The sequence below is a fragment of the Talpa occidentalis genome, unplaced genomic scaffold (genome assembly GCF_014898055.3).
Source record: "Talpa occidentalis isolate TD23 unplaced genomic scaffold, MPIMG_talOcc4v2.1, whole genome shotgun sequence".
NCBI classification, from domain to species: domain Eukaryota; kingdom Metazoa; phylum Chordata; class Mammalia; order Eulipotyphla; family Talpidae; genus Talpa; species Talpa occidentalis.
Genome location: NW_026555331.1, coordinates 29,281,968 through 29,309,507, shown reverse-complemented (window position 1 = coordinate 29,309,507; position 27,540 = coordinate 29,281,968). Strand labels below are relative to the sequence as shown.

Sequence of the window (27,540 nt, the reverse complement as noted above, 5' to 3'; positions counted from 1 at the left end):
ACTTGCTGTTTCGCACGTCTGAACCTTTGTCCATCATGTTCCATGTGCTGACAAGACCTTTCTCTGCTGTTCTGCAGGAAAATACCCTCTGCTGCTCTCTGCTGTTTCCAGGGTCACCTCTCCTGTGAGTTCCCTCTAACCTTTCCTGCTACCTCAGCTGAATGGATAAATATAGGGAGAAATAACACAACTCAATAGATAGGTTACAAAGGAAGGTTACAAAGGAGGTGATGAATTGTTGATGTTTGGTATCAGGAAGCAGTTTTCCATGTATTAGAGCAGAGACTTAGGCAACAGACTTGCTGGATTAAAACCATAGAAAGTTCTTTTGGATAGCACTGGCGTGTTTGAAAACACAAACCATGGATTAAAAAAAAATAATAACAAAACACAAAGAAAGGCATTCTGGGTTTAAGTAAGGGAGGGGGGTCACTGGAAAGACTGTGCTGTGGGGGCTCGCTGGAGGGTCCTCACTGGTGAGGGAGGCTGGATGAGGAAAGGACCAGTAAGCTAAGACCTGAGAATGCATTAAGGAGGAGTGTGTGTTTGGTGGGAAGGTGGCCGGAAATACAGCCCCAGGGAACTATGGACAGGGAGAAGCTAAAGAGAGAACGCACAGGATGGCTCTGGAAGAACTGCACTCTGCCCTGATATGGTTCTAAATCTGCAAATGAGTTCTTGGTTGACATTGTGCTTGTATTGAAAATAAAAGAGTGTGACCTAATTGGGAAGTAAGGATGCATAGGAAGTAGACTGTTTTGGTTATACTAGGTCAGGATGATCAGAAGGGATGAAGTGTCAGGAGGTTTCCTATTAATTCCCTATTTTCAGTATTTGCTCATTTCACACTTATCACATATCAAGTGGTGGTAAGAATTCTATTAAGAAACTTATTGAGTGCTCCAAATAGGCAGGAGATATTATATAATGAATGGAAGTTCATGATCTTTTTTCTATCTTTAGAAAATTCTTGTTCCAGTTGAATTCACGTCTTATTGATGGACATAGTAATTATGAGTAGAATATCAGATTTTGCAGGGTGTCCAAAATGTGGCATTTCTGAGCCCTTTGTGCTTATTAAAAACGTCTATTCCCGCTTTCTCTGCCAGTGGCAGGCTGTAAAGGCAGAGGCTTGGTGGCATTCAAGATTTGCTCCACTCATCACCTACCTCCGTGGCACTGCTGCCGGAAATATAATGGATGTTAATACTGTATTTATGAAAGGTGTTTTTTTGCATATGGAATTTGTGAAGTTGACAAAGTCTTGGTGCTAAACCCATGTGTGTACACTTGCATGCAACTGTGATGAGTTTAGACAGGTCCAGTTGAGGAAGGAACTTTGTGCTGAACACCAAATCAACTTAAGTTTCATAACAACAATGATTTTTTAAAAACCTAGGGTAATGAGTAATCTCTGTAAAACTGACAGAGGAGAGGGGAAGGAATCCTGTAGAGTGGATGGATGAAATTGTGTGGTATTAAAGGACTACGGAAAAGAATCACAAGGATGTCATGTAAGAGTACTTCAATTGCAAAATAACAATAATAATAATAAACTAGCCTCTTTTTAAATGCACGTCCCAAAGCCTTCCAAGGATCCGCTTAATGAGAATTTTCACGGTGGCATATCTCCAGGGCAAACAAACTGGTGTGATTCTACTGCACACCAATGTTTGAGAACCTCCACTTTACTGAAGTGATTCTAAAGTGCTTAATGGCAGCCTGGAGCCAAGCTGGCTACATAAAAATGTCCCCGGAGTTGTACTTGTTTTTCATTATTAACTGCTCTATCATGTATTTGGATTTCATTTCTTTTTACACTGAGATCCTTTTCCTGTCCTGGGATCCTATTCAGGATCCTACATTTGTATTCCTCATATCTCGTTAGTCTCCTTACCATGAGAGTTTCTTAGTTTCCTTGTTTTTGTTTGTTTGTTTGTTTGTTTTTATGGTCTGTAATAGCTTTGAAGGTATTTTCCACAATGTTCCTCAATTTGGATTTATCTAATATTTTGCCCATGGTGAGACGGGGGCTATGGGTTTGGGGGAGGAATATCACAGAGGTGAAGTACATTCTTATGACATATCAAGGGCACAGACTGTCAGCAGGACTTATCACTGCTGGCATCACTTTGATCACCTGGCTAAGGGAGTGTGTGCTAAGCTTCTGCTCTGTGAGTTATTCCTTCACTCCAATGAGATACTCTTTGGAAGCCTATCGTAACACACAATCCAGTCAAGGGGAAGGTGGGAATTAAGTTTCACTTCATGGAATTGATAGTATTCACAAAAATTATTTGGAATTCTTTTGTAAGGGAGATGTGTTTCTTCCTATTATTTACTTACTTACCTATATAATAATTTATGGATACCAATATGGGTTCATGGATATTTATTTTATACTCTGGGTTTTACAATCCAATATTATGTTTATTTTATTGGTCAAATTTTCCAACTTTGGCCATTAGAAGCTTTTCCAGATTGACTGGTGTCCCCTGAAATGCCTCTATTCTTTTTCCTGAGTACTTCATTATTTTAGACACTGCACTGATCCATAATGTATTCCCTACCTTAGCCCTAGAATCAGCTATTTCTCTCAACAGAGGTCTTTGTAAAAACATAAATTTCTGAGGTCTTTGTAAAAACATAAATTTCTGCCTACTACCATCAGAGACTCAGATCCAGTTGTTTTAGGGAGGGAACCCACCAATAAAAATTTTAAATGAAATTAGAACATGCTCATAGTTAAAATAAATTTAGACAATGCAAAGGAAATATATATATTTAAAGTGGGTCTATCAATCTTCCTGCCCAAAGGCAACCTATTACCTGTGTCTTGTTAGCCCTTTCAGAAATTATCTATACACATTTATGAATATGCACGTATGTATATATGTATCTATCACCCTTGTTTTCACAGAAATGACAATGCACTAGAACCCTCTATTGCTCCTTGCTGTTTTTACCCAACAACACACTTGGAGACTGTTTTCTGATCACAGGTCAACATCATCCTTTTTGATAGTGGTAGAGAGATTCAGTGGGTAGGCATGTCATAAATTTTCAACCAACTGCTTATTAATAAGCACTGAGGTTGTGTCTGGGTTTTGGCATTACAAACAATGCTGTGAATGTTCTGCTCATACATTTTGGTACATGTGTTAGGAGTCCACTAAGCTGGCCCCATAGCATAGGTCAAAGAGCGTGTGCCTGAAATGTTGTGATGCATATTGACAAGGTGCCATCCCAAAAGGTGATAACACATACACATTCATGCATAGCTTAATGGTATTTCCACCAAAAATGGATCACACATATGACTGTGTTCCCAATAGGTTACGCCATATAGACTAGGTATGTATCACCTGGGTTTACATAATTACACTTTATGACATTCGCATGACCACAATATTGCTTCACAATGTATTTCTCAGAACATATGCCCAGTCATCCAATTCCTCGAGGGGAGGTACTCCTGCCAACCATGTGGGTGGAACATTCTTGACAATGAAGTACATGGTCGAACTTCTTTGTTTTTCCCTGATAAGGGGAAAATGGTAATTTAGTGTTCAAATGTTCATGACTTTAATCATGAGTGATAGCAATTGCTTTTTCACAAATTTATGTGTTTAGAATTCCTTCTGTGTAAGAACTGCCACCTTTGTCCTTTCCTTTCTATTGAGTTATGAGTATTTTTCTTGCTGATTTGTAAGAGTTGTATATTTAGAAAACAAATGGGACCTCCCTGGTGGCACAAGGGTAACTAAAATGCAACCTATGAAGCTATCCACAGCCACTGCAGCACGAGTTTGATCCCTAGCCAGGGAGCTACCCAAATGACACAGCAGACCTCTCCTTTCTCACCCGCTACTCCCCTCAGTATTTCAGTCCATCCACTCTGTCTCTGGTAAATCCTCTCATCCCCCACATACATGACCTATACCCCTGCTCTTGTATGCATAAATAAATAAATCTTAAAAAAAAAAGAAAAGAAAAGAAATGCACCCTTGCTTTGTATCATACATATTTTTTCAGAGTAATTATTTTTAAGATGTTTCTCTGGTGAGCCTGATGACAGCCAGGTTGGGAAACCACTGTGAGAGAGTATTAATCAGGGTTAAGACGCCTCATGTGCAGGTAACCTCCCATCAGAAGGCAGGTAACTGCTGCCTCTCAGGAGTGGCCTGAGGGTGACAAGAATCCCTGTGTGAAATCCACCTCAGCACTAGAAGTAGAGATTCACAGCATGAATCTTGCCCTCTGAGGAGTAGGGCAGTTGCCAGGGAGATGAGAGCACACTGGCCCATTATTGTGCAAAGACAAGACGCCCAACCCCCCACCCCATAATGGACACAGTTCAGGCCTGGATCACAGAGGGAGACTCTAAGCAAACTACTACAGAACTAGCCACAGCATTGTTAATCAGGCCACGTGAGCATTCTGGTCTTGTACACAACACATCCTGAGGGCAGACAAGAAGTAAAGTCTCTTTTCCCCTGTGCCATACCCCACTTCCTTAAAGCCTTCTAATCTCAAAATGGAAAAAGAATAATGCATGGCCCAGCAAAAGAAACTGACCAAAAGAAGGGGTTGTGGGGAAGGAGAGAGGGTCAGGAGGGGGTCTTTCTTTCTCCAAAGGGAGGTAGCTGCCAAAGGGAGGTATCTGAGGGTCATAATGAGGCCCCCTTTTGGGGAGAGGACCCCCAGAAGGGCAAGGTGGTGAGAGGGGTCAGAGGAAGGACTCCAGACTCCGTGGCCCCTCTGTGGTCTCCAGAATAGACTGGAATGTTTTGCTGAACGTACAATGAAAGGGTTATTTCACACACATGGATGCTGTCCCTGGCTGATTGTATCTCTACTAACCCTGCCCGAGATGTTTTTATAGAGGAGAGTTTGTATTGAGGGCTGTGGTTTTGGTCCAAGCTGAGGAATTACGGACACTTTTTATGAAAAGGACAGTCCAGTGGTCCTCAAAAGTGTGGTTCTAGGACCAGTAGCACCAGCATCACCGGAGAACATATTAGAAATGCAACTTCTGGAGCCCCACCCCAGACCTACTGAATCAGGAACTCTGGGGTGGGCCCTAACAGTGTTTTATTTTATTATTTTTTTAAGATTGAGTTATTTATGCATACAAGAGCTGGGGTACAGGCCAGATGTGTGGGGGGTGAGAGGATTCACCAGAGACAGAGTGGGGAACAGAACAGGCAGGTTGACCGAAGTACACTGCTGAGGGGAGCAGTGGGCGAGACAGGAGAGGTCTGCTGCACCAAGTGGGTTGCTCTCTGGCTGGCCGGGAATCTAACTCAAGCTACAGTGGCTGCGGATTGCTTCATAGGTTGCGTCTTAACCCTTGCGCCACCAGGGAGGCCCCCTAACAGTGTTTTAATAAACCCTCCAGGTGATTCTGAAGCTAAGGTTTGAGAACCACTGCTCTCACAGGAGCTGCTTACATCGCCATGCAGCGAAGTTACAGAAGGGAGCCCTTAAGCAAAAAGAAGTCACCATGGGCAGTTGGGGTGCTCAGGACATTCTCTCTGGAGGGAAACCCCAGAGTGTACAACTGCTGTCTGGACCCTAAAACTGCAGTTGAGTGTCTGTGGGGAATAAATATTTTCCCCAGAGAGGTGGCACCAGAATGCTGTGTGCATGTCCCTGACAGGAGACTGAAAAAAATCCTCTCGGCAGGGGGTTCCTGGGGAGGCCTGGGAACAATGGCTTGTCTATAGGCAGGAATTTTAAAAGCTCCAGCCCTACTTGTTGAGAGGCAGTTTTAAGTAGAATTGCACTGCTGTAGAGACAGAGAGGCTAATTGTTTTTGTTTTTTAAAAATATCTTTTTTTAAAACCATCTCCCCATGGTCATCATAGTTTTCCCACCACCAAAGTGCCTACAGTCCTCCACCACAGTCCATTGTGCTCTCCCGCTCCCTGTTTCCTCCTCTCCCCCTCTCCTTCCCCCAGTGTCTCAGATTTATGGTCAGCTTTCAAGGGTTGGTCATATAGTTTGTCTTTGTCTGATCCTTTGTTTGGTTTCTCTGGATTCCACACATAAGTGGAACCATTTGGTATTTAGCTTTCTTCTTCTGGCTCACTGCACTTAGAATAATTCCATCCACTTCCATCCAGGGTGCATGAGTTTATCTTTATATATATATACACACACACACACATATATACACATACAGACAGATAGACACACATATACATATATACTCAGTATATATATATATATATACACACACTCAGTAATCAAAAAAACATAAACTTATATATACATGAGATATATATACCTCATATATATATATATCCATCCTTGATCCACTCATTTGTTCTGGGGTATTTGGGTTGTTTCCATATCTGGGCTATTGTAAATAGTGCTGCAATAACATAGGAGCGCAGGTTTCCTTTCTAATTGGGGTTTTTGTGCTCTTTGGTTAGATAACGAAAAGTGGAATTGCTGGGTCACATGGTAAATCCATTTTTAGTCTTTTGAGGAAACAGCACACTTCTTTCCCCAGTGGCTGGACCAGTCCACATTCCCACCAGTAGTGTAAGAATGTTCTTTTTTCTGTACATCTTTGCCAGCACTTGTTACTTGTGGTTTTGATGGGAGCCCTTCTCACAGGTGTGAGGTGGTACTTCATTGTGGTTCTGATTTGCATTTCCCTGATGATAAGTGATAATGAGCATTTTTTCATATCTATTGGCCACCTGCATGTCTGGGAGGCTAATACTTATCTCCACATAAACAGAGCGAGGGCTCTGCTGAGCTCCCCCATGTCACTGTGCGTCTCTGGACTTCAGAGTTAACTGGCCTTTCACTGAATCCAAAAACAATTCAGCTTTGCAACATTAAGGATTATATATATTTATACACGTGTGTCTCACATATATATACATACATGTATATATGTATTTAAGTATATACACATATGTTATGTCTCACATACACACATATATATAATTTTGATAGATTTTTCATGATTCCAAAGTAATTCTGGGTCTGGATTATTATTTCAGCTGTCTCTGTCAGCAAGTAACCTTAATGAGTACCATCTTGTGATTTATTGCCAAGTCACATTTTGTGCAAATATTTTCCTATAAAATATTTAAGGCTACATCTGACTTTAGGTCTTTGGAAGAGATTGAGTTTCCTCTAAATGTCTAATGCATTCTCTAGGGTTCTGGCCACAGTGCTGCCAGTGGGGATGCCTACAGAGAGGAGTTCCACACTGACGGTGCTGGCAGGCCCTCGCCCCCCCGCACCCCCAATTGAAAAACATGCAGCAGACCTAAAATTTTCTGAATTACTTTTCAACTATATTCTGCTTCTCTTCCTTTGCTAGAAGTTACATTCCAAAAGTCCAAATACCAAAATGCTTATTTAAAAATATGGTTCGTTTAAAATACCATCTCAGTCCCAGCTTGAGGACAGGGGCAAAATAGGTTGCATGGGCCCTGTCCTATCAGGGGGATCACTGGGTGAAACCCTAGGGCCTTCCAGCAAGGGGCGACAGAGGATGGCCATGCAGCAAACAGGACACCTCCAGGGCCCTGCAGAGAGAACTGCAGCCCTGCAACACCAAACAGGTTTCTCTAGACTTCCTGCTCCAGGCTCCAGAAGTTGATTCTGATGACTAAGCCACTGGCATTTACACTGGCAGAAGCTGGGCTTCCTAAATCTCAAGTTTCCCAGAATGATCCAACTTATTGACATTACACTTCAGGATGCAAACTGAGAGCTCTGGAGAAGCTGGGCTGATTTTTTGAGGGTTTCAGCAACTCTCTCTCCTTCTCTGCCTCTCCCTCCTCCCCCCAAGTCTTTCTGCAAAGACAGCATTGTATTTATATATTATATAACACGTCTTTCTGTCGTGCATTTTTCTAACTCAGCTTTCTGAAGATCAAAAAAAGTCAACTTCTGGATAATCTGCAGTAATGCAGACTTTAAATCTGAGGGCTACAACCCCTCTGAGATCATATGTGTATACGTGCACCATCCCATCGAGAGGACATAGCTTTTGACAGAGGGTCAAAGAAGTCCTCAGGTATTTAAGAAACTCAGCAAGTTGTGCAAATGTAAATGCCATGCCATTGATTGCTTTCTGTTGCCTGCAAGTGGATATTCCTGAAGGACCACAATCAAGGTTATTCACCAAGGCCTCCTTACCCAGCACAACCCAGCACACATACATGTATCCAAACTCAGACTCATAAGCCATATTTTTGTTTTCTCAGAAAAAAGGCTGTTTTAAATGTAGAACAGTGTTCTTATATCCTGAACATTATCCTAAATTCAAATAACAATTGTCCCTGAAGGCTTTAAGTTTTTTAATTTAAAGACACAAAAACACTACAGTTAAAATTTAAGTCCTCTTTAAATTCCTGGTCAAACCCTTCTTTCCAAAAGTAACTACAATGATGAATTTAGCATGTATCTCTTTGCCCACTAAAACTTGTATAGATATAGCTATAGATGTGACACAAATATATATCTATAGATACAGACATAGATGTATAAATAGGTAGCCCTGAACAATATAGTTCTGCTTCATATCGCACTATGTCTGCAAAGTTGACTTTTATATCTCAACTGGTATCATCCTAAAGGCATCACGTGCAACTTGCTGTCTTCACTCAAAATTATATTTTGAAAGTAATCCATACTGCAATACAAATATATAGTAGCCTCAGCACTTGCTATATTGTATTATAATATTCAAATGTACCACATTTTATTCATTCATCACTGATGGATACTGAGGTTGTTTTTAATTCCCTGATCTTACAAGCAATTCAGCAGCAATGTAGCAAAATGAATGAGTTTTCTTATCAAGAGCCTCTTTCTGGGGTGGGGGCCTGAAGTGCAACTGCCTCTTCATATCTAATAAATACTGCCAAATGCTCTCTGCAGTGGAGTGTATCAATTTTCACTCCTCCAGCAGCATCTGAGTTTGCACAGATATTTTTCACTGGGGCTCTGAGGGGAATATACCTGCCCTGAGATGTCCTGCCTTTTTCCACCTTTCTATGTCCAGGCAGGTCTTCTTTGAGCATGGGGGTGACAGCCCCAGATAAAGGCTTTGGGAGGAATCTTTCCAGTTTTGATCCATAAGGTACTGGTGACTGGCAATGCCTACATCAAGGGGTTGTGCCCATTTGTTAAGACTTTGTTTCAGGCCTCCCTGATGGCGTAAGGGGTTAAGCACAGCACTGTGAAGCTTTCCGCAGCCTCTGCAGCACAAGTTTGATCCTCAGCCAGCCAGGGAGCTATCCACATGGCGCAGCAGACCTCTCCTATCTTGCCTGCTGCTCCCCTCAGCAGTGTATTTCAGTCAGTCCACCTGTTCTGCTCCCCACTCTGTCTCTGGTGAATTCTCTCACTCCCCGCACCTCTGGCCTGTACCCCAGTTCTTGTGTGCATAAATAAATAAATCTTTAAAAAAAAAAAAAACAGGCATCATATTTTTTTTAAAAGACTCTTATTTCATTTTTACTGACCTGATAAAATAGGTGGAAACTCTTCACCTGTTCTCATCTGTGTCCTAAGCTGACCCCACCCAGACCCCTGAGCACAGAAAAACCAGATATCACATTGGTTTGACCTTAGGTTACTTAAGGTCAAGGTGTTGCTGGTTTAGCTTCTCTACTCATCACACCAGTACTTACTGAGTGTCTGGGCGAAGGGTTCAAAACTAAATAAGATAAAGGAGCATATGCACTAGAAGTTCAGGTTCTTATCAGTCCTTCCAATGTGCCCAGGAAATAGGTACTATTATTATCTCTGTTGTACAGAGCAAGACACTGAGACTTTGAGTACAAGAGGACCTCACTTGTCTAGGCAAAGCTGGGATTCCATCCCGAATTTTTTTTGTCTCCAGATGCAATTTCTAAACAATGAGGTATGGGGGCCCTCTGTGGAGCCGCAGGCAGAGTCACAGCTTAAGGAGATTGGAGAAAAATGTCGAAAGGAAGTGATATTTGGGATGGGCCTAGCAGCCTGTTTCATATTTTAATGGGAAATGATAGTGGGAAGAGTAGTAGATACACAAAGGCATGAGTGGGAAGAAACAGAATATGTTTGGGGAACGTGAATGCCAGAGTAGAAGCCACCGCGGGAATGGATTAGGACAGAAAGGAGGAAAACAAGGACAGGCAAGGGCATTTTAATCCAATTCAGGGGAGACCATGAGTCACTGGCAGCTTTTGAGCTGTGCAGTGATGTGATCGGAGATGGCAGCAATAAAGAAAAGGGGATTGTGAAAAAGAGCAGGGAAGCTGGGAAAATAGCTGGGAGGTGAGGGGGCACTGAAGTCTGGCTTATGCAACATCCATTCCAACCAAGGCTGGCCGGAAACTAACACACATGGTGCTGGGGTCTCTTGCTTCCTGCCTCAGGGAATTCTACCATGGCAGTGTGGCTTTCCAATTTTTGACAGAGGTAGGGTTGCAAGAGGGGTATTGTGGCTAGAAGCTCTGCTTCAAATGTCTTCCCCAGATCTTTCCACAGTGTGCTAACCACTAAGCAGAGTCCCGCTCCAACTAGCTTGAGTGGCTTTTATTTCTGAAAATGAACCCTCACTGGTGCAGCAATAGAAAGAGGAGAGACTCCAAACTTGGATGGTTTCATTTCGACTGACCTGATGGGTAAGGGCTGGAAAGAAGGGGGAGCGGGTGTGCACATTTCAAAAGTAGAAATGGGCAGGCTGAGGTAGATCTACAAGATGTGGGATGGAAAAAACTGTCAATATGGATACTGAGATCTTACACAGCTATGATGTGGGGAGGGATGGGGTCCTTCATGAACTAATAGCAGATTTGGAGAAGCTGACTTTAATCTATAATTTGGGGGAAGACCTAAATTTTGGGAGGCAGGAAGGAGTTTTTATGATGGAATGACCTATTTAGAAGCCTCTGTCCAAAGGAAGCTAGACCTCTATGAGAGCAGGGGCCTTGAGAGCTCATTCACCGTCGCAATCTCTGGGCCTCGCTCAGTGACTAGCATTGATACTCAAGAAGGTATTTGTTGAGTAATGAAGTTAGGGGTCCAACGTAAGTAAGGCTTATGAAAGGAAAACATTTTTAGAGTAAGAGAGTAGGAAATAAAATAAGAGCAATAATACAGGTTGAGAAGTAATAAAAAGACCGGCAGATGTGTGACAACTGATGATGGATAAAATAAGTTTTTAAAATATTGAAGTACAGAATAAATGAAATATGTTATACATGCATAGCTTAATAAATTATCACAGATTATAACCACCTTCCAGATAAAAACCCAGAATATTTCCAGCATATTTTTTTTAATTTAAATTTTTTTCCCCAAAGCATTTCTTTATTTAGGTTATCTTTTTTTTTTTTTTTTTACATTTTTACTTTTTTTTTCATTTTATATATTTTTTACATCATTTTTCATTTTTGCACAATGTATGCATTTTCATCTTGGTTATAGTCCCTATACAATTCCCACCCCCCTTTTTTTGATCCTATTCCTTCCTCTCCCCACCCCTGTAGTGTGTCTCTGGTTTACAGTTGCTTGTTGATTTTGATTTTTACTTTATTATAATTAGTATTTTTCCTGGTCCCTTATTTAAGTTTTCTAGATTCCTGCTATGAGTGAGACCATCCGGTATTTTTCTTTTTCTTTCTGGCTTATTTCGCTGAGCATGATCCCTTCCAGCTCCATCCATGTTGCTGCAAATTGCATGTGTTTATCTTTTTTGAATGCTGAGTAATATTCCATGGTGTATATGTACCACATCTTCTTGATCCAGTCATCTATTTTTGGGCATTTGGGTTGTTTCCAAAGCTTAGCTATTATAAATAGTGCTGCTATAAACATAGGGGTGCGGGTGCTCTTTGGAATTGATGTTTCTGTGTCCTTTGGGTAAATACCTAGGAGTGGAATTGCTGGATCATATGGAAGCTCTATGTTTAGTAGGTCCAGAAATCTCCACACAGCTCTCCATAGTGGTTGGACCAGTTTGCACTCCCACCAACAGTGCAGGAGAGTTCCTTTTTCTCCACACCCTCGCCAACATTTGTTGTTGCTAGTTTTTTTAATATGTGCCATTCTCAATGGTGTAAGATGGTATCTCATTGTAGTTTTGATTTGAATTTCCCTGATTACAAGTGATGTTGAACATTTTTCATATGCCTGTTGGCCATTTGCATTTCCTCTTTGGAGAAGTTTCTTTTTAGCTCTTCTGCCCATTTTTTGACTGAGTTATTTACTTTGTTTTTGTTGAGTCTCGTCAGCTCTTTGTAGATTTTTGTGATCAGTCCTTTATCATTAGTGTTGTGTGCAAAAATTTTCTCCTAGTCAGTGGGGTGTCTCTTTGTTTTGGTTACTGTCTCTTTTGCTGTACTGAAGCTCTTTAATTTGATGATTTCCAGCATATTTAAAGCCTGTTAATAAACCTCTGTCATTAACTGTCACATGGAAAGAAAACCACTATCCTGATTTCTAATATCATTAGTTTTTGCCCATTTTGAGGTTTATATATAATCATACACTGTATATTCAATCATGCCTGGCTTTGCTCAAAAGTATGTCTATGACGTTAATCAGTACTATTGCATGTAACAGCAATTCGTTCATTTTCACTACTGCATAGTATTCCATAGTATGAATGTACCAAATTTGTTTATTTGCTCTACCGTTGATGGACATGTAGCTTGCATTCTGATTTTAACTATTAACAAAGCAGTCAAGAACCTTCTTATATAAGTCTTTTGGTATATCAGCATACATTAATATTGGGTACAATTTAGAAGTGAAATGCTAGGATATAAGGTATGAATACATTCAACTTCTGTAAACCCTACCAGTTTTACAAAGAGGTTGACTTAATTTACACTCTAACCAAAAACTGTATTTTACAACTGTTCTGCATCTTCTCCAAGAAGATCAGTAATCCATGAAATCTTACCCAACTTCAAAGTCATAGACATAGTCTGCATTTTATCTGACTTGCCTATCAGATTTAGTTCTATAATGTGCTTGGGCTTGATGTTTATATATGCGGTAAGGCAGGTATATTACTTTTGGATATCTAGGTGGCTCAGCACCATCTATTTGAAAAGATTGTCCTTTCCCCATTGTTCTGCAGAAGCTTCATCTATTATATATCCACATATGTATATGTCTCATTGTGGACTGTCTGTTCTAAAATTTTGACCCTGTAGTTTACCCATATCCTGTAACTTTTTCCTCCTAATATTTTTTTATTTTTGTTCCAAGAAATAGATATTAGTGATCTGTTATTTATCCAATTTGAAAATACTGAGACTCATCATGAATGTTGTGCTGAATTGTTCTACTGGGAATTGTATTTCCTAGAATTCCTTTCTCTGTGTGATACTGGGTTGAATTAGCTAAAAGAGAGATTATGTGAAATTTCAGATACAGAAATGAAGCAGGCCTCATTATAGTCCAAAGATTATCATTAGTGAAATGTGGCACAAGGTAGACTCAGAAGTGCCAGTAGGTTCCATTTTGCCCTCACTCTTCCCCACGCTGCGTCCGGCTGGCTCTCCTTCCTGTCTGCCTATTCTGCCAGTAGCAGCAACCCCAGGCCTGCCAGCAACGCTGCGCTGTGAATAGCACACAGAACAGCCAACAGTTTCCCCTAGACTTTACTCCAGCCTCCCTCCCAATCCTACTCCAGCAATTGGACATGACTGGGCTCCAGATTTCCCAGTTATCCAGTGCTGGTCAGCAATTTTCTCTGATTCTTCAACTCCTCTTTCCAGACTTTATCTTCCCCAGATCTTCCCAAAATTGTGTAGGTCCAGCTCCTTTAATAAGTCCTTATCCCATAAGCCACAGTGGCTCTGCTTCCCTGATCAAACCCAGACTGATAAACACATGTTGAAATAATCAACACAATATAGTGGTGGCCAGCCCGACAATTGCACTGTGGGAAAATCTGCAACAGATGAAAAATTGACTGGTATTTGGGCTGACAGTTCCCGCAACAGGATAGAATTTCTGCTTTTTAATTTAAAATCTTGGACCTGTCTAATTTACCTCTTTGTTCTTCCTTCCTAGCTCCTTCGGAGCATTCCCTCTCTATACACCCATGTCTATCTTTACCTCCAGATTGTAAGCTCATTTAGGGTCTTGTTTTATTCATCTCTGCATTCCTCTTTGCCTGATGGGAAGTGCAAACCCAGTGCCACAAGAACTCCAGAGCAAAGATTGGAGGGAATGATTAGCTTTAGCTGGGAAAGCACAAAAGTCTCTATAGGGGTGCTGGCATCTAACTTGGGACAGAAAGTCTGAGCATGACCTCGGTGGACAGGAAGAAAGGGAACAAGGCAATATTTATCTGTGGATTATGTGCCAAGCACAGTGTTAAGTGCCTTACGCATTTACTTACACATAGGATCCAGGAAGCTAGTGCTTTCATATCCTCATTTTTTTGGATGGGAAAACTGAGATTCACAGTAACTGGAAAACTAATCCATCACCACAATCCTCTACAAATAGCCAGAAAAAAATTAGGGTTCATTTGTCTTAGAATTTAAGAACTTAAGAAGATACCTTCCTAGAGGGGTAATTTCAAAACTTTGGTGAGTCCCTTGAATATGTACGGGAGGCCTGAAAGATGGAAGGAATTTGTGTGTGTGTACGTGTTTGTGTGTGTGTATGTGTGTGTGTGTGTAGTGGTGGTGATGAGTTTTGTGTTTTGTTTTTTCCTAGGAGAAAGGAAAAGAAGCAAGAAAGAGGAATGAAGATGGAGAGCAGATTATATAACCTGGCAGAAGGCAGCAGAAATGGCTGAGGGATGTTTGTAATAACATAACCGAATAGGCAATAAAGGATGACTAATGTTTATTTGTTTAATTTTCTGCAATACAAGTCCTTCCGTCTTCCTGAATTTTTAGTAAAAATAAGTCTGCTATATACACAATGATGTGACAGAGTGGATTTACAGGAAATAAGGTAAGGGCTGAGTCTCACATTTGGGTTTAGCAGGATGAGTCCTAAGCTGAATTAATTCACAAATACAGGTCAGAAAAAGAACTCGGAACTTAAGTCCTCTGGGAATTTGCAGAAGTCTTAAAGAGGACACTGGGCTTTCCAAGGCCTGTGGAATGGGATATTTGCAATAAGTTTCTCTAGATCTTACCCAGTAAACATGCTCCCCAGTAAACAGCTGACACCTCCAAGGAACTGGGCAAATGTACTAAGTCTGGAGGTAGGAGATGTGAGCTGAATTTGGGGAAGGGTTAGCAGTGAGGTGTGGCAGGAGGGTCAGACCAAGCTGGACTGTCGCACCGGCTTGAGAAAGAAAATCTACAACTGCTCTCATGGAATTCAACACCTATGTGGGGAATCAAAATGTACAGAAAAGAGAAGGGGTTTAGAATACTATCTAATTCAGTGTCACAGGGAAGGATCCCTTTAAAAATACTAGCCTTGGGGCCTCCCTGGTGGCACAAGGGGTTGAGCACAGCTCCACGAAGCTATCAGCAGCCTCTGCAGCATGACTTTGATCCCCAGGCAGGAAGGTGGCCCACATGGCGCAGCAGACCTCTCCTGACTCACCCGCTGCTCCCCTCAGCAGTGTATTTCAGTCAGTCTGCTCACCACGCTGTCTCTGGTGAATACTCTCATCCTTCCTGCACCTCTGGCCTATACCCCAGTTCTTTTTTTTTAAATTTATTTATTTATGCATACAAGAGCTGGGGTACGGGTCAGAGGTGTTGGGGGTGAGAGCATTCACCAGAGACTGAGTGGGGAACAGAACAGGTAGACTGACCGGAAGTACACTGCTGAGGGGAGCAGCGGGTGAGACAGGAGAGGTCTGCTGTGTCATGTGGGTTGCTCCCTGGCCTGCTGGGGATCGAACTTGTGCTTCAGTGACTGCGGACATCTTCATAGGTTGTGTCTTAACCCCTTGCACCACCAGGGAGGCCCTTACCCCAGTTCTTGTGTGCATAAATAAATAAATGTTTTTAAAATATACTAGCCTTAATATGTGTATATGCATAAACAAAGTTATCACAAGACAAAGATTTTTTTCTAACTATATGGCAACAGATGTTAATTTGACTTATTGTGGTGATCATTTTGCAATGTATACAAATATTGACTCACTATGTATTATACTTGAAACTAATGTCATATGTGAACTATATCAAAATTTTAAAAAAATTTAAGAGGAGAAAGAAATCAAACAACACTACTTAAAACACAATCAAATTACAAAAGAAAACAGTGAGAGGAAAAAGGATTTATACAGCAAACTAGGAATAAAACACGAGCCTAAATGTGTGTACAGAGGTTGGAGAAATGCACCAGCCATCTTCCCCAAGTTTCCCCCAAATTCTATCCTGGGAACTGCCACCGCTCCCCTCTTGAACCCTGATCAAAATGAATAAGGTACCAGGAAATTCAAGACTTCCATATGTGTTCCTGCCTCACCATCCACCAAAACTCCAGGGTGAGTATACACTTCATTTCCTCCCTCTCGCCTTCTTTCTCTGGTGACCAGTATATTTTTCACAGTCTATACATTATTCTTATTCTTGTGCCTGTTTGTTTTCTTTGATTATTTATATTCTGCAAATGTGTGAAACCACCTGGTAACTGTCTTTCATTTTCTGACTTATTTCACTTAGCATAATCACCTTAAGATGGGTTCATTTTATCCCAAAAGGCACAATCTCATCCTTTTAAAATAGCTGAGCAGGGCCTCCCCTGGTGGCACAGCGATTGAGCACTGGGCTGCGAAGCTGCCCACAGCCTCTACAGTGCCGGTTTGATCACCGGCCACTGGTGAGGGTCCCACATGGCGCCACAGACCTCTCCTGCCACGACCACTGCTCCCCTCAGCAGTGTATTTCATCAGTCTGCCTGTTCTGTTCCCCTCTCTGGCTCTGATGAATTCTCTCATCCTCCCGTGTTTCTGACTGTACCCAGTGCTTGTATAAATAAATAAATCTTTAAAAAAGTAAATAAATAAAATATCATGGAAAGTCTTCCTTTGAGGAGATTTTTCTATAGGAAGCTAAGTTTTTCAAAAGATGTACAAATCCAGTAGCACATGTAGCACAACAAAGCTGAGGGCAAGCCTGAAGTGGGGTGACATTAAATTTATTTTTTAGGCTTAATTAAGTCTGAAGTTCACAAATACTCCCATCCCCAAATTGCCATTTATTGTTGAAGAGGAAAGCAATGAAATACTGAAAATAATTGCAAAAAAATCTTGGGATTTTAATCAGAAAAACATTGAATTCTCCAAACACAGTTTAATAGCAAAATTAACCCCAAAGAGCTAATACCTCTCCTCTATGTTGGCAGAGAAGATGATGAGGACTTCCTTTTGCCCGAAGGCTGCTTTTGGATATGAGGAGGGGCTCTGCCTCTCTAGGTGCAGCATCCTTACTCTCCTGTGCCTGGTGCATTAACAGCCCCATGGCTGGCACCCTGGCCTGGGCCACTCTGCTTTCTGAGATTGCACTCCTTTCCAGGCTCATCAAAATGACCCTTCCTTCCAAGATTTCTGAACTTTCTCTGGGGTCTCATGGCCCCCAGCATCTGAGTCTATAATTTAGGGTCAATTTGAGGATCAGCTTGCTGGCATCAAGTATAGTCTGCTAAGAAGCTATCATGTCAGACTTGAAATCCATCCCTTTCCACAATCACATGAAAAGCCTCTCACACAGGTGTGTGTGTGGGGAGAATACAGGGGGAGGGGTTGAGATTTGGTAAAATGGTGGTCTTATACTTGAGGCACACACAGCAAATATCATCCTAGTGAGACCTGTTCTCACTAGTAGAATGAGTACAAGCTGCCAGGCACATGCTCCCGCTCTCCCCTCCTCATGTCCCTTCTTTTGAGCTAAAATTCACATTCTTCCCAATTGTTTATGTGGAACAATTTAGCACTCCTGAGCCCCTTGCCCCTAAATCCCCCTTTATATAGCTAAAGACCTGACTTAATAGTCAGATTAAGTTCTTAGACAAAAGCCATCTGCCTCCCAGGGGGTAGTGTGGTAGTCTCTAAACAGGTCCTCAGGGTCTCTAATATATCATTTTCAAAAGGTGGTACCTAGTTTTCCTCCCCTTAGTGTGGCTAAAAGTAGCGACGCCTTCAATGAATCAAGTGTGGTGTAGGTGGAGGAAGTGGCATGGCTTCCCAGGTGCGCACATAAAAGGAATTATGACTTCCTCTCCTCAGGCCCTCCTGGGCAGCCAGCGGTCATGTCACAGGGACACTCAAGTAGGGGTGGAAACTCAGATTTGTCTCCTCTCTTTCTCCACTGCTAAATCTTCACACCAAACATAATTCTGGATCAAAGCACAAAGTGTGGTAGGGGTGAGGGGAGGTGCTGGGTCACAGCAGAGAAGAAAAAAAGAAACCCCATACTGAGGTAACCAAGTCCACTGGAAAATGGAAAGTCTCTGGAGGCACAAAAACCTGGGTTTGAGCCTCAACTCTGCTTCTCCTACCAGTCCCTTTAAACTTCCAAAGCCTCTGTTTGTCTGTAAAACAGGGCATGACTGCCAACAGGGAGATTTCTACTGCTTGCTTCTACCAAGTTTGTGGGTGATGTGTTTCAGAGGCGCCAGAAACTAATAAATAATGCTTTTAATCCCACTTTACAGATGAGGAAATGACAGTGAACTAACTTGCTTAGGGTCTGCTTTTTATGCAGAGAACTGATTTGTACTAGATAAACATGATCTTCTAGGTGCCCCTAAGAGAAATGATCCAGAACTAAAACCAGAAAATTAGGACAAATGAGTAGCTTCCGGTCTCAACTGCAGAAAAAGAGAAAGTCCACATCATTTCACTAAATGTGCAACTTCACGCAAATACCAGAGTTCATTAAACTAGGTTAGGAGAAACGCTCTTGGAAGGAGAAATCCAGCAAAAGAGGATTCAGGGTAACATGTAAAACAGCTCAGTGAAACACAGTGACAGACACTAGAGCAGCCAGAACCAGCTAGAACCAGACCTGAAGACCAATGATTTACACTCTTGGGAGACTATGCACAGATTAAATTAATAGAGCAATTAGGGGCAGGAAGTAGGCTAAACCTCTTAAAATCTAGGAATCGAAAGGGAAAATTTCAGAACCATTTGCTTTGTAGGAAAAATGGAGTCAGGCACTTTAATTTCTCTTGGTTTCTTTTCAAGATGCTGAAATGGCAAGTCTAAATAGCAATAAATAATCACAGATGAAATTCAAACAGCAGGGAATCATTAATTTTTAAGGTCCACCCATTTCCCAAGGAGCCCAGGTCTTGGGAGTTTAATCCACTCACCAAGCAGAGAAATGCTTTTTTACGAACCCATACCATTATTGTCCCACCAGGTTTAACTTGACTTTGGAAAAAAAAATGCATTTTTCCACAGTTGCAAAACTAACAAATGCTCAATATACAAAATTTGGAAAACTTGAAAATAACAGGAAAAATAAACACCATATCCCACCTCCAACACAGCGAAATATTTTCTTCTGGCATTTTAGACAGAACTACAAATAGGTAATTCAAAACCAAACTGCCTTTTGCTGCTTCTACAAGTTATGGGAGGGCGGGTGAGGGCATAACTCCTGTTTGTGGAGAAAAATATGGGCCCAGCAGCTTCCTCTGTGCCACTCTGCTAAGTGGAGGAAAAAAATGGCTAATGTTTAATAGCATTTATTATGTGCCAAATGTTATTCCCAGCACTTCATACATATTAACTCTAAGAAACTTGTGTCCACCACCAAGGCCGAAGATATTCTTCTACATTTAACTCCTTTAAGCCTGAGTAACCCTATTAAATGTTAGTCCTAATAGGTAGATGAGGAAAGGGAGGCACGTGAAGAACCATGGCCCCCAACCACACAGCAGGTGAGTGCCGGGCACCTGGGCCAGCTAGGCAGGGCTAGGCCAGCTTCCTCCACTATTACATCCTCTCAGGGACTGGCTGGGGTGGGAGGGACTCACGGCTCAGTTTCCTCTGGGGGGAGTCCCTTCTGTCCCAGGCTGAAATCTGTCCAGAGTCATCAAAGAATCTCGATTTATATTCTCTGGGTGGAGCGCACACGATAAAAGAGTGAGCTCTGAAACTGAAGCGAGGAGAGCCTAGAAAAAGGGGGGAGCTCAGCGCCCACAGCCACGCAGTACCTCACAGGTGGATGCTCGGGGGCCTCACGCCCACACTTTCACCCTCGATAGTTAGAGCCAGAGACAGGAGGGTCGTGAGATGCTGACCACAAGCCACAGTCTCCAGGACCTTAAGGGGAAAGCCTGTGACATGCACATTTACCTCATGCAAGTTATTTTGTAAAAATCCGGGAGTGTGGCTGAATCCCACCTCTGATTTGGGAGTGAAGGGGAAAAGGCCTGCTACGCCCGCTAAAAGTGAGATTGCAAAGGCAACGGCGAGCCCCTGAGAATCTGGATAAATCCTGAGCAGGGTATTGTATTCGCCACAAACGTGAACCAGAAGATACAACCGATTTTATTTGGACCCCAGGTAGCTAAATGATGCGTGGAAAAGGGAGATATATTCACAGACACATATGTTTGTTATCTGTAACTTATATATTATGTATTATATGTTTATATGACATATTCATGACATTAAACATGTTCAAGACTATTAGATTTTCTTCATTACTTGAAGAATTGAGGGATCTGGGAACATATCAATAGTCAATTAAAGAAACAGCAGATTATTTCAGTGGTTTTCTTTAGCACTGATGAGTTGGTATTACTGGTACTGCTCACTTGTTTGAGAAGTCACTGCCAAGTTTGAAGAGGAGGGAGTATTAGCCTCTGTGGATGGTCTATGTGGAACAACAGCTGAGAATATTTTCAAAGAAGTTGGATGGTTATTAGGAACAAACCAAAGTGAAATGTGCTAAGATGTGTTGCAACTGATGGTGGTCAAAAACGTGTGTGGAGCAGAAAAAGAGTGTTAGTTGGAAAAATTTTTCAAGTTTGTAAAAATGTAGACTTAAAACCCATAATTATAAATTTTATTATTCATCAGCAGACACATCGCAGTAAACACTTGAATTTATCTCGTGTTATTGAACCAATGGTGTCGTTTGTTGCTGTGAACTTAACCAGTTCTGTGAATTTTGTCACAAATTGAAGTCAAATACCTTGACTTGCACTTCTACCCTGCAGTTGTGTGGCTTAACAGCAGTAAACTTTAATGCAGCTTTAAACTTAGGCCCGAGATTGAAAATTTCCTGAATGAGAAGAACTTTCCTTTTTTTTTTTAAATCTATTTATCAAGCAATCGTTATTACTCAATACTGAATAGCTTTGAAAATTAACTTCTGCAGATTTGATAATGCTTCTTAATGATATCCTCAAGTTAAAATTAAAAGACAAAACTTTATATTCAAAACATATGCTACAATAAAGTCATGTTAATGATAACTAATGTTTGACTCACAAGTAAGCTGCTTTATACACTTTCTGTGCTTTTAAAAATTAAAATGAGGAGTGAGACCTCCGTTCCCATGCAGATTTCTAGTTGATATATTTTCAGAGCTCAAACTATAATTCCAACAGCATTTTTTGAAGCTCCATGCAAGTAAAAGGGAATTTCCATATTTCAAAATCCATTTAACTGCAATTGAGGAACTTCTACATAATCATCAACTGGAAGTGATTAGCATGCATTATAAGGACATGCCAAAAGGCAAATTAGAAGAGAATCTAGTAGAATTCTAAAAGTGCCTTTCAAACAATGAATTTGCTCAATTAAAATTGTGTATTTGTGGACTTGTATCAGTACTTGTTAGCATCTAGCTGTGTGAAAAGACAAAGATGAAATACATAAAGTTTCATTATAGATCAATATTCACAGATGAAATTTGCAATAGATTTTCATGAACACTAGTGTGAACCCATCTTTAAACCCCAATTAAGCAAAATGTTATCCTCTCCCCAAAAAAATTCCATTGTTTCCCAAAAATTGCACTCATTATTGTTATGTTGCATTAATATATTTTTAAATTTGTCAGTGAGAATTTTGTGATAATTCATATTCTTTTTTTTTTTTTAATTTTTTTATTTATTTATTTTTTTTATTTATAGAGGCATGTTTTATTTATTTATTTGTTTGTTTGTTTTGTTTATACATGCACTGGGTACAGTCAGAAGCGCGGGAGGGTGAGAGAATTCACCAGAGCCAGAGCGGGGAACAGAGCAGGCAGAAGGACCGAAGTACACTGCTGAGGGGAGCAGCGGGCGGTAGGAGAGGTCTGCGCGCCATGTGGAACCCTCCTCCGGTGGCCGGGGAGCAGCCGGGGATCGAACCGGCGCTGCAGAGGCCGCGGGCAGCTTCGCAACCCAGCGCTCAACCGCTGCACCACCAGGGAGGCCCGATAATTCATATTCTTTCTTGTTGTATAAGTGCCTACAGATAGCCTTAATTTTACTTCCTGGTTTACAAAGTCTATAATATGTACTGTCTAGCCCTTAACAGAAAAGGTTTGTTGACCTTGAATGTACACCAAAATGTTAACAGTGTTTTTTTTCCCTGGGTATTTAGATTATGAATATTTTTACTTACTTTTTATTCTTTCTATTTTCTCTATTTCTATTTTCTCATTTGTCATCAATGAATATGTATCCACTATGTAATAAAATATGCGACCTGTAAAATCAGTTCTACAAGCAGAAGCTTTCTTCTATCAAGCTGACAAATGTGTCACTACCAAAAGTATTCTGCTCCCTTCTTCTGGGTAGGCAGACTTATTTCCATGGAATTCATTGCCTTCCTCATCATAGTGGCAAATGCATTAAAACGGGGGACTTCTGTGAAAACAAACCCTGTGTTTTGCTGAGAATTACATCAGAGGAGAGAATTTCCAGGACACTTTCATCTGCTACAAGGTTAAATGAGACTTTTCAGAAACCCAGCTCAGCCTCATGGAGAGAAGGAGAATGCGTGGTCTGTGGGGTGACCTCCAGTCACAGCCTCAGCATCCTGCCATTTGAAAGTGCTCCATAGCAGACTGCACCTTTAATTGGAGGTAACTAACCCAAGACAGATCCATGATCCTGACTGAGGAGATGGAGCAGCTGACAGAGGATGAAAAATGAGCTCTGAACATTTTACCCAGTAATGGTCTGTGCCAATAGTCATCTGGCATGGTGCTTGGCAAACCTTTTATCTGTTTTTAAATGAAACTTTACACTGAATTCCAGTATATGTAAATCCATTATTTTATCTGTGTACATTTATTTTATAATTTCTGATGGCAGTATTTACAACTTTATAATATCTAAATACAAGGGGAATGAAATTTCATTTATTAAGAAGTTAAAAATTTTAATTAGGCTTGCATTGGTCTCAGCAACTTTTTTCCTGCTGTATTTTGTTTCTGTTGCATGCCAAACATAAAATCCTAATCCCCACATGTATGTGATTGCAAATAGTAACATTTTTTAACCCCTTGCTTTGTAACCATTGGAAACCCTTCAATTAAACTGATCTAAAAGATTGAAAGAAGGGCCTCTCTGGTGGCCGCAGGGGTTAAGACACAACCTATGAAGCTGTCTGCAACCTCTATAGCATGAGTTCGATTCCTGGGCAGCCAGGGAGCAACCCACATGGTGCAGCAGACCTCTCCTGACTCGCCCGCTGCTCCCCTCAGCAGTGTATTTCAATCAATCTGCCTGTTCTGTTCCCTGCTCTGTCTCTAGTGAATCCTCTCAACCCCCCACTCCCCACACCTCTGGCCTGTACCCCAGATATATTTATGCATACAAGAGCTGAGGTACAGGCCAGAGGTGCAGGGGGTGAGAAGATGAGATGTTCTCTACAAAAGGATTAGTCTGACAGACAAGCTTGTGCTGGGGTGATCTGATGTGGACTATAACTGTATGCACTTACATTTGTGTGTTTGTTATAGTTTTGGTAGACAATATAGGGACGTAGTTATAAAGGAAGTCTCTATGGTCACAACACATTTCCTGTGTTGGAATCCCAGCTCAACTATTTACTACCTACATGGTCTTAGAAGACTGTTAAACTTCCCCATGCCTTAGTTTTCTCTGTAAAATGTGAACACTAAAATCCCTACTTCATAGAGTAGTTATGAGGATTAAATGAGCTAGTTATGTTAAGAACTTGATAAAGGTTTCCTATTTAAAGTCAGTAAAATAATTAAAATGTCCATAAGAATTCTAAGCACATGTTTACAGAATTCTCTGAGGAACCCTAGGTTTCAGGAAATGTAGTTTGAAAAACTGTGGTTCAAGAGAACATGAGTGTGTGTGTGTGTGTGTGTGTGTGTGTGTGTGTGTGTGTGTAAGGAAAACAACCTTCTCTTTTGCTTGGTCACTCTGTTTATCCCAGGGAACCTCTGGTGGATTTCCATATCCCTACTTTGACCTAATTCCCTGATCTTCATTTCCATCCTATTCATAACTAAGTTTCCTCTATAGAAAGGTCAACATAATAGTTGCAGAAGCCTGCCCTAAAAAATTAGCACAAACTGAATGATATCAAACAACCGAACTATGACTCTCCCACAGTTATAAAAAGCAGAAGTCCAAAATCAAGGTTTGAAAAGAGAACTCTCTCTCTGAAACGTGGAAGGGGATTCTTCTGTGACTCTTCTCAGCTTCTGGTGGTTTGCCAGCAAATCTCAGTCACTCTTTGGTTTGTAGATGCCTCACTTCAGTCTTCTGTCTTCACATGGAGTTCCCCTGCATGTCTTCACATCATCTTTTGTGCCAAATTTCCTGCTATGAGTACAGTCATACTCGACAAGGGCCCACCCTAATGACCTCATTTTAACTTGATTACTTCTGTAAAGACCCTCTAGCAATATAAAATCACAGTCTGAAGTACTGGGGTAGGATTTCAAGACATCTTTTCAGGGAGACATAATCCAAGCCATAATAGATATCAACGAAGGCTGTCCAAGCTGCTAGTCACCCCAGGTTGCTGGGCCTCTGGGTGATGGGAGGGTTTGAGCTGTTGAGTGCATGGAGCTATTTAAGCACAAGGCAAACACCCCTTGTTTAACCCATGCTAACCTTTGTCATGCAGGTGTTATTTTGTCCATTTTACAGATGAGGAAGCTGAGGAGGGTAAGTTCAATGGACTAGAACTTGATTAATTTGGGATTCTATCTGAGGTCTGCTAGAGAACATGAAATTTGCTGTTTTTGTTGGTGTGTTTGTCACTTCCATTCCTGCTTTGTCTGTTCAGTGATCTAGTCAATGATGAGGATGACGTTCAGTGTCCTCTCCTACATTCAGAAATGACTTGCTGAGTCACATCCTTTATCAGGATTTAACTATGAGCATCATATGAAAGCAGAAGTAAAATAGTTTGCCTTTCCTCCAAAGGTGGTCAAAAACTGTCAGTTATATGACTAGGCATTGAATTAATGCACCAATTTCCAAGATTCCAAGATGTGCTGAAAAATGTTTTTAATTTAAGACTGCCCTAGAAACTCCATACCAGAGATGAATGTAAGAGATGGCACCAAGAATTATCCAGGGCTAACTCTGCGCCAAGTCCAGAGTTTAAGAGTGTATGTGCATTTTCTCATTGAACTACCAGAAAGTACCAATGAGATTGGTTATTTTAGCCCCATTTCCAAATGAAAAATCTAGGTCCATGGACTATTGGTTCTCTTGTAAGTGGGAGAGGTGAGATTTGTCTGATTTGAAAGTCTATGCTCTAAATCATGACTGTCTCCTGTTACACACACACACACACACACACACACACACAGAGCAGCGACAAACACTCAGCAGAATTCAAATTTAGGAGAATGCAAAGAGTGTCTTCACCTTGAGAGTGTTCCCGCCTGCTCTCCAGATCTGAGAAGGGGCCTTACCCCCACCCACCTGGTGCTACAGAAATGGCTCATCACCCAGGGGCCTCTTCCCCTGCCAGACCAGGTGGCTATTTTGTATTGAATGTCAAAACACACAGACTGAGGTTTCTTGCTGCATTTCCTTTGTCTCCCCCACCCACACTCACCCTCTTGCCTGTACTTATTAACACCGCAGGCTTACCCAGCACCTTTTATTTTTAGGATCTTAAAATGTTCGAATAAGACATTTTTATTACTTTTGTGTGCTCAGAATTGGGGAAAGCAGAATCACAAAGACTCTTACGGTCATAATGACTGGGATGGTTATGCAACAAAAAATTCAAGATAAAAGCCTTGGTGACAGGGGGACTGCATGGCGCCTGGGTGGGGGTGGGGGGTGAACTGGCTCAGAACCAGGAGCCAGGCAGCCGCAACTCTGCTGCTAGGCCCATTGACCTGTCCCGGGGACCCAGGGCTTGCTTGTCTGTGTGAAGACATTTCCCCCTTCCTGAGTCCTGAGGCCTCTGCTGCAAGGGGCGGTATTGACAGGCAGGGAGGCGGACAGCTGGGGCTCCCTCAAAGTGATGCTCACCAGCGTTAGCCATTTTAACAGTAATTTAAAATTCATTTCAAATACTAGGAATAGCAGTTTGTCACTTTCTCTGTTGTTGTTTTTTTCCACAGACATATTAATATGGATGTGGCTAGCAGGTTCCAAGCTTTGAATTGTGCTCATTAAGTCACAGCTGGCTGGGAATACGTGTCAATCTATGCTTTTATTTCTCAAGCCGGTTTTATAATGAAATTAAAATGGACTCCTCCAGACACCCCCTTCCCAGCACGCAAAGCAGCTTTACCCTCTGGGGAGTGGATGCTGTGTTCCAAAGATGATGCTCTTTTCTCAGAAGAGATGCATTTATAATTTCAGTAATTAAAATATTTAATTTGGTGATTACCCTCACAAAAAGAATCCACTTGAATTAACCCTGATGGGGGAACATGCCATCCAGATGTTTTGGAGGGGCTTTTTGTCCCCACCTCCCCTCCTTTGAGGGAACAGCTCACCTGCTGGGGGCTCCCTTGTCACTCACCATCTACCAGTTTTCTGAGTGGAAGTGCGGCTGCCCCCCCCAATTACTCACCTTCCTTTGCTGAAATGCATAGTCTGATTTTGAACCTCAGTATTTTTTTTTAAGAGCTAAAGAAACAGCTGATTCATTGTTACTCTAGAGGAATTCTTTAAGGGAAGAGAATATCCTCCAGACCAAACATTCATGAGCTTTTTAGTTTAAGTAAAATAAGCTACCCTAACTAAATTCCTAAATTCACCTGGGGACCCTGTCAAAAAGGATTCTTGAACCCACCCTGAACCTTCTGAAATAGGAAACTGGGCAGGAGCTCAGGAATAGGTTTTTTTTTTTAATGAGCGCCCGGATGATTCATTTGCATCCTAAAGTTTGGGAGCCACTGAAAGGGGGGACACCCACTCATCATCAGAGCAGGATTGGGGTGTAACCATGAGTCACTCCAGGAATGATGAGCCTGACCTTTGATTGGGCACAGCTGAGCTCACCTGGCTGCCTCTGTGCTTCATGTGAAGATGACAAATTAGAAAATGATGTGCAATTAAGCTTTTCATGAGGCACTTAATCAGTTCACCCCCTTTTGCACGTCAGAGACACTCTTTGTGTCCCTGGGTAATCAGGAAAGTCATCGAGACTCCCTG

At 41.5% G+C, this 27,540-nt stretch overlaps 1 long non-coding RNA gene across 1 annotated transcript; it reads left to right on the top strand.

The window, feature by feature from the left end:
• Positions 1–4,327: 4,327 nt before the first annotated feature.
• Positions 4,328–14,829, top strand: LOC119237626 (uncharacterized). Its single transcript, XR_005123373.2, has 3 exons — positions 4,328–4,431; positions 10,501–10,649; positions 14,710–14,829. It is a non-coding gene; the product is annotated as an uncharacterized LOC119237626 (long non-coding RNA).
• Positions 14,830–27,540: the final 12,711 nt, after the last annotated feature.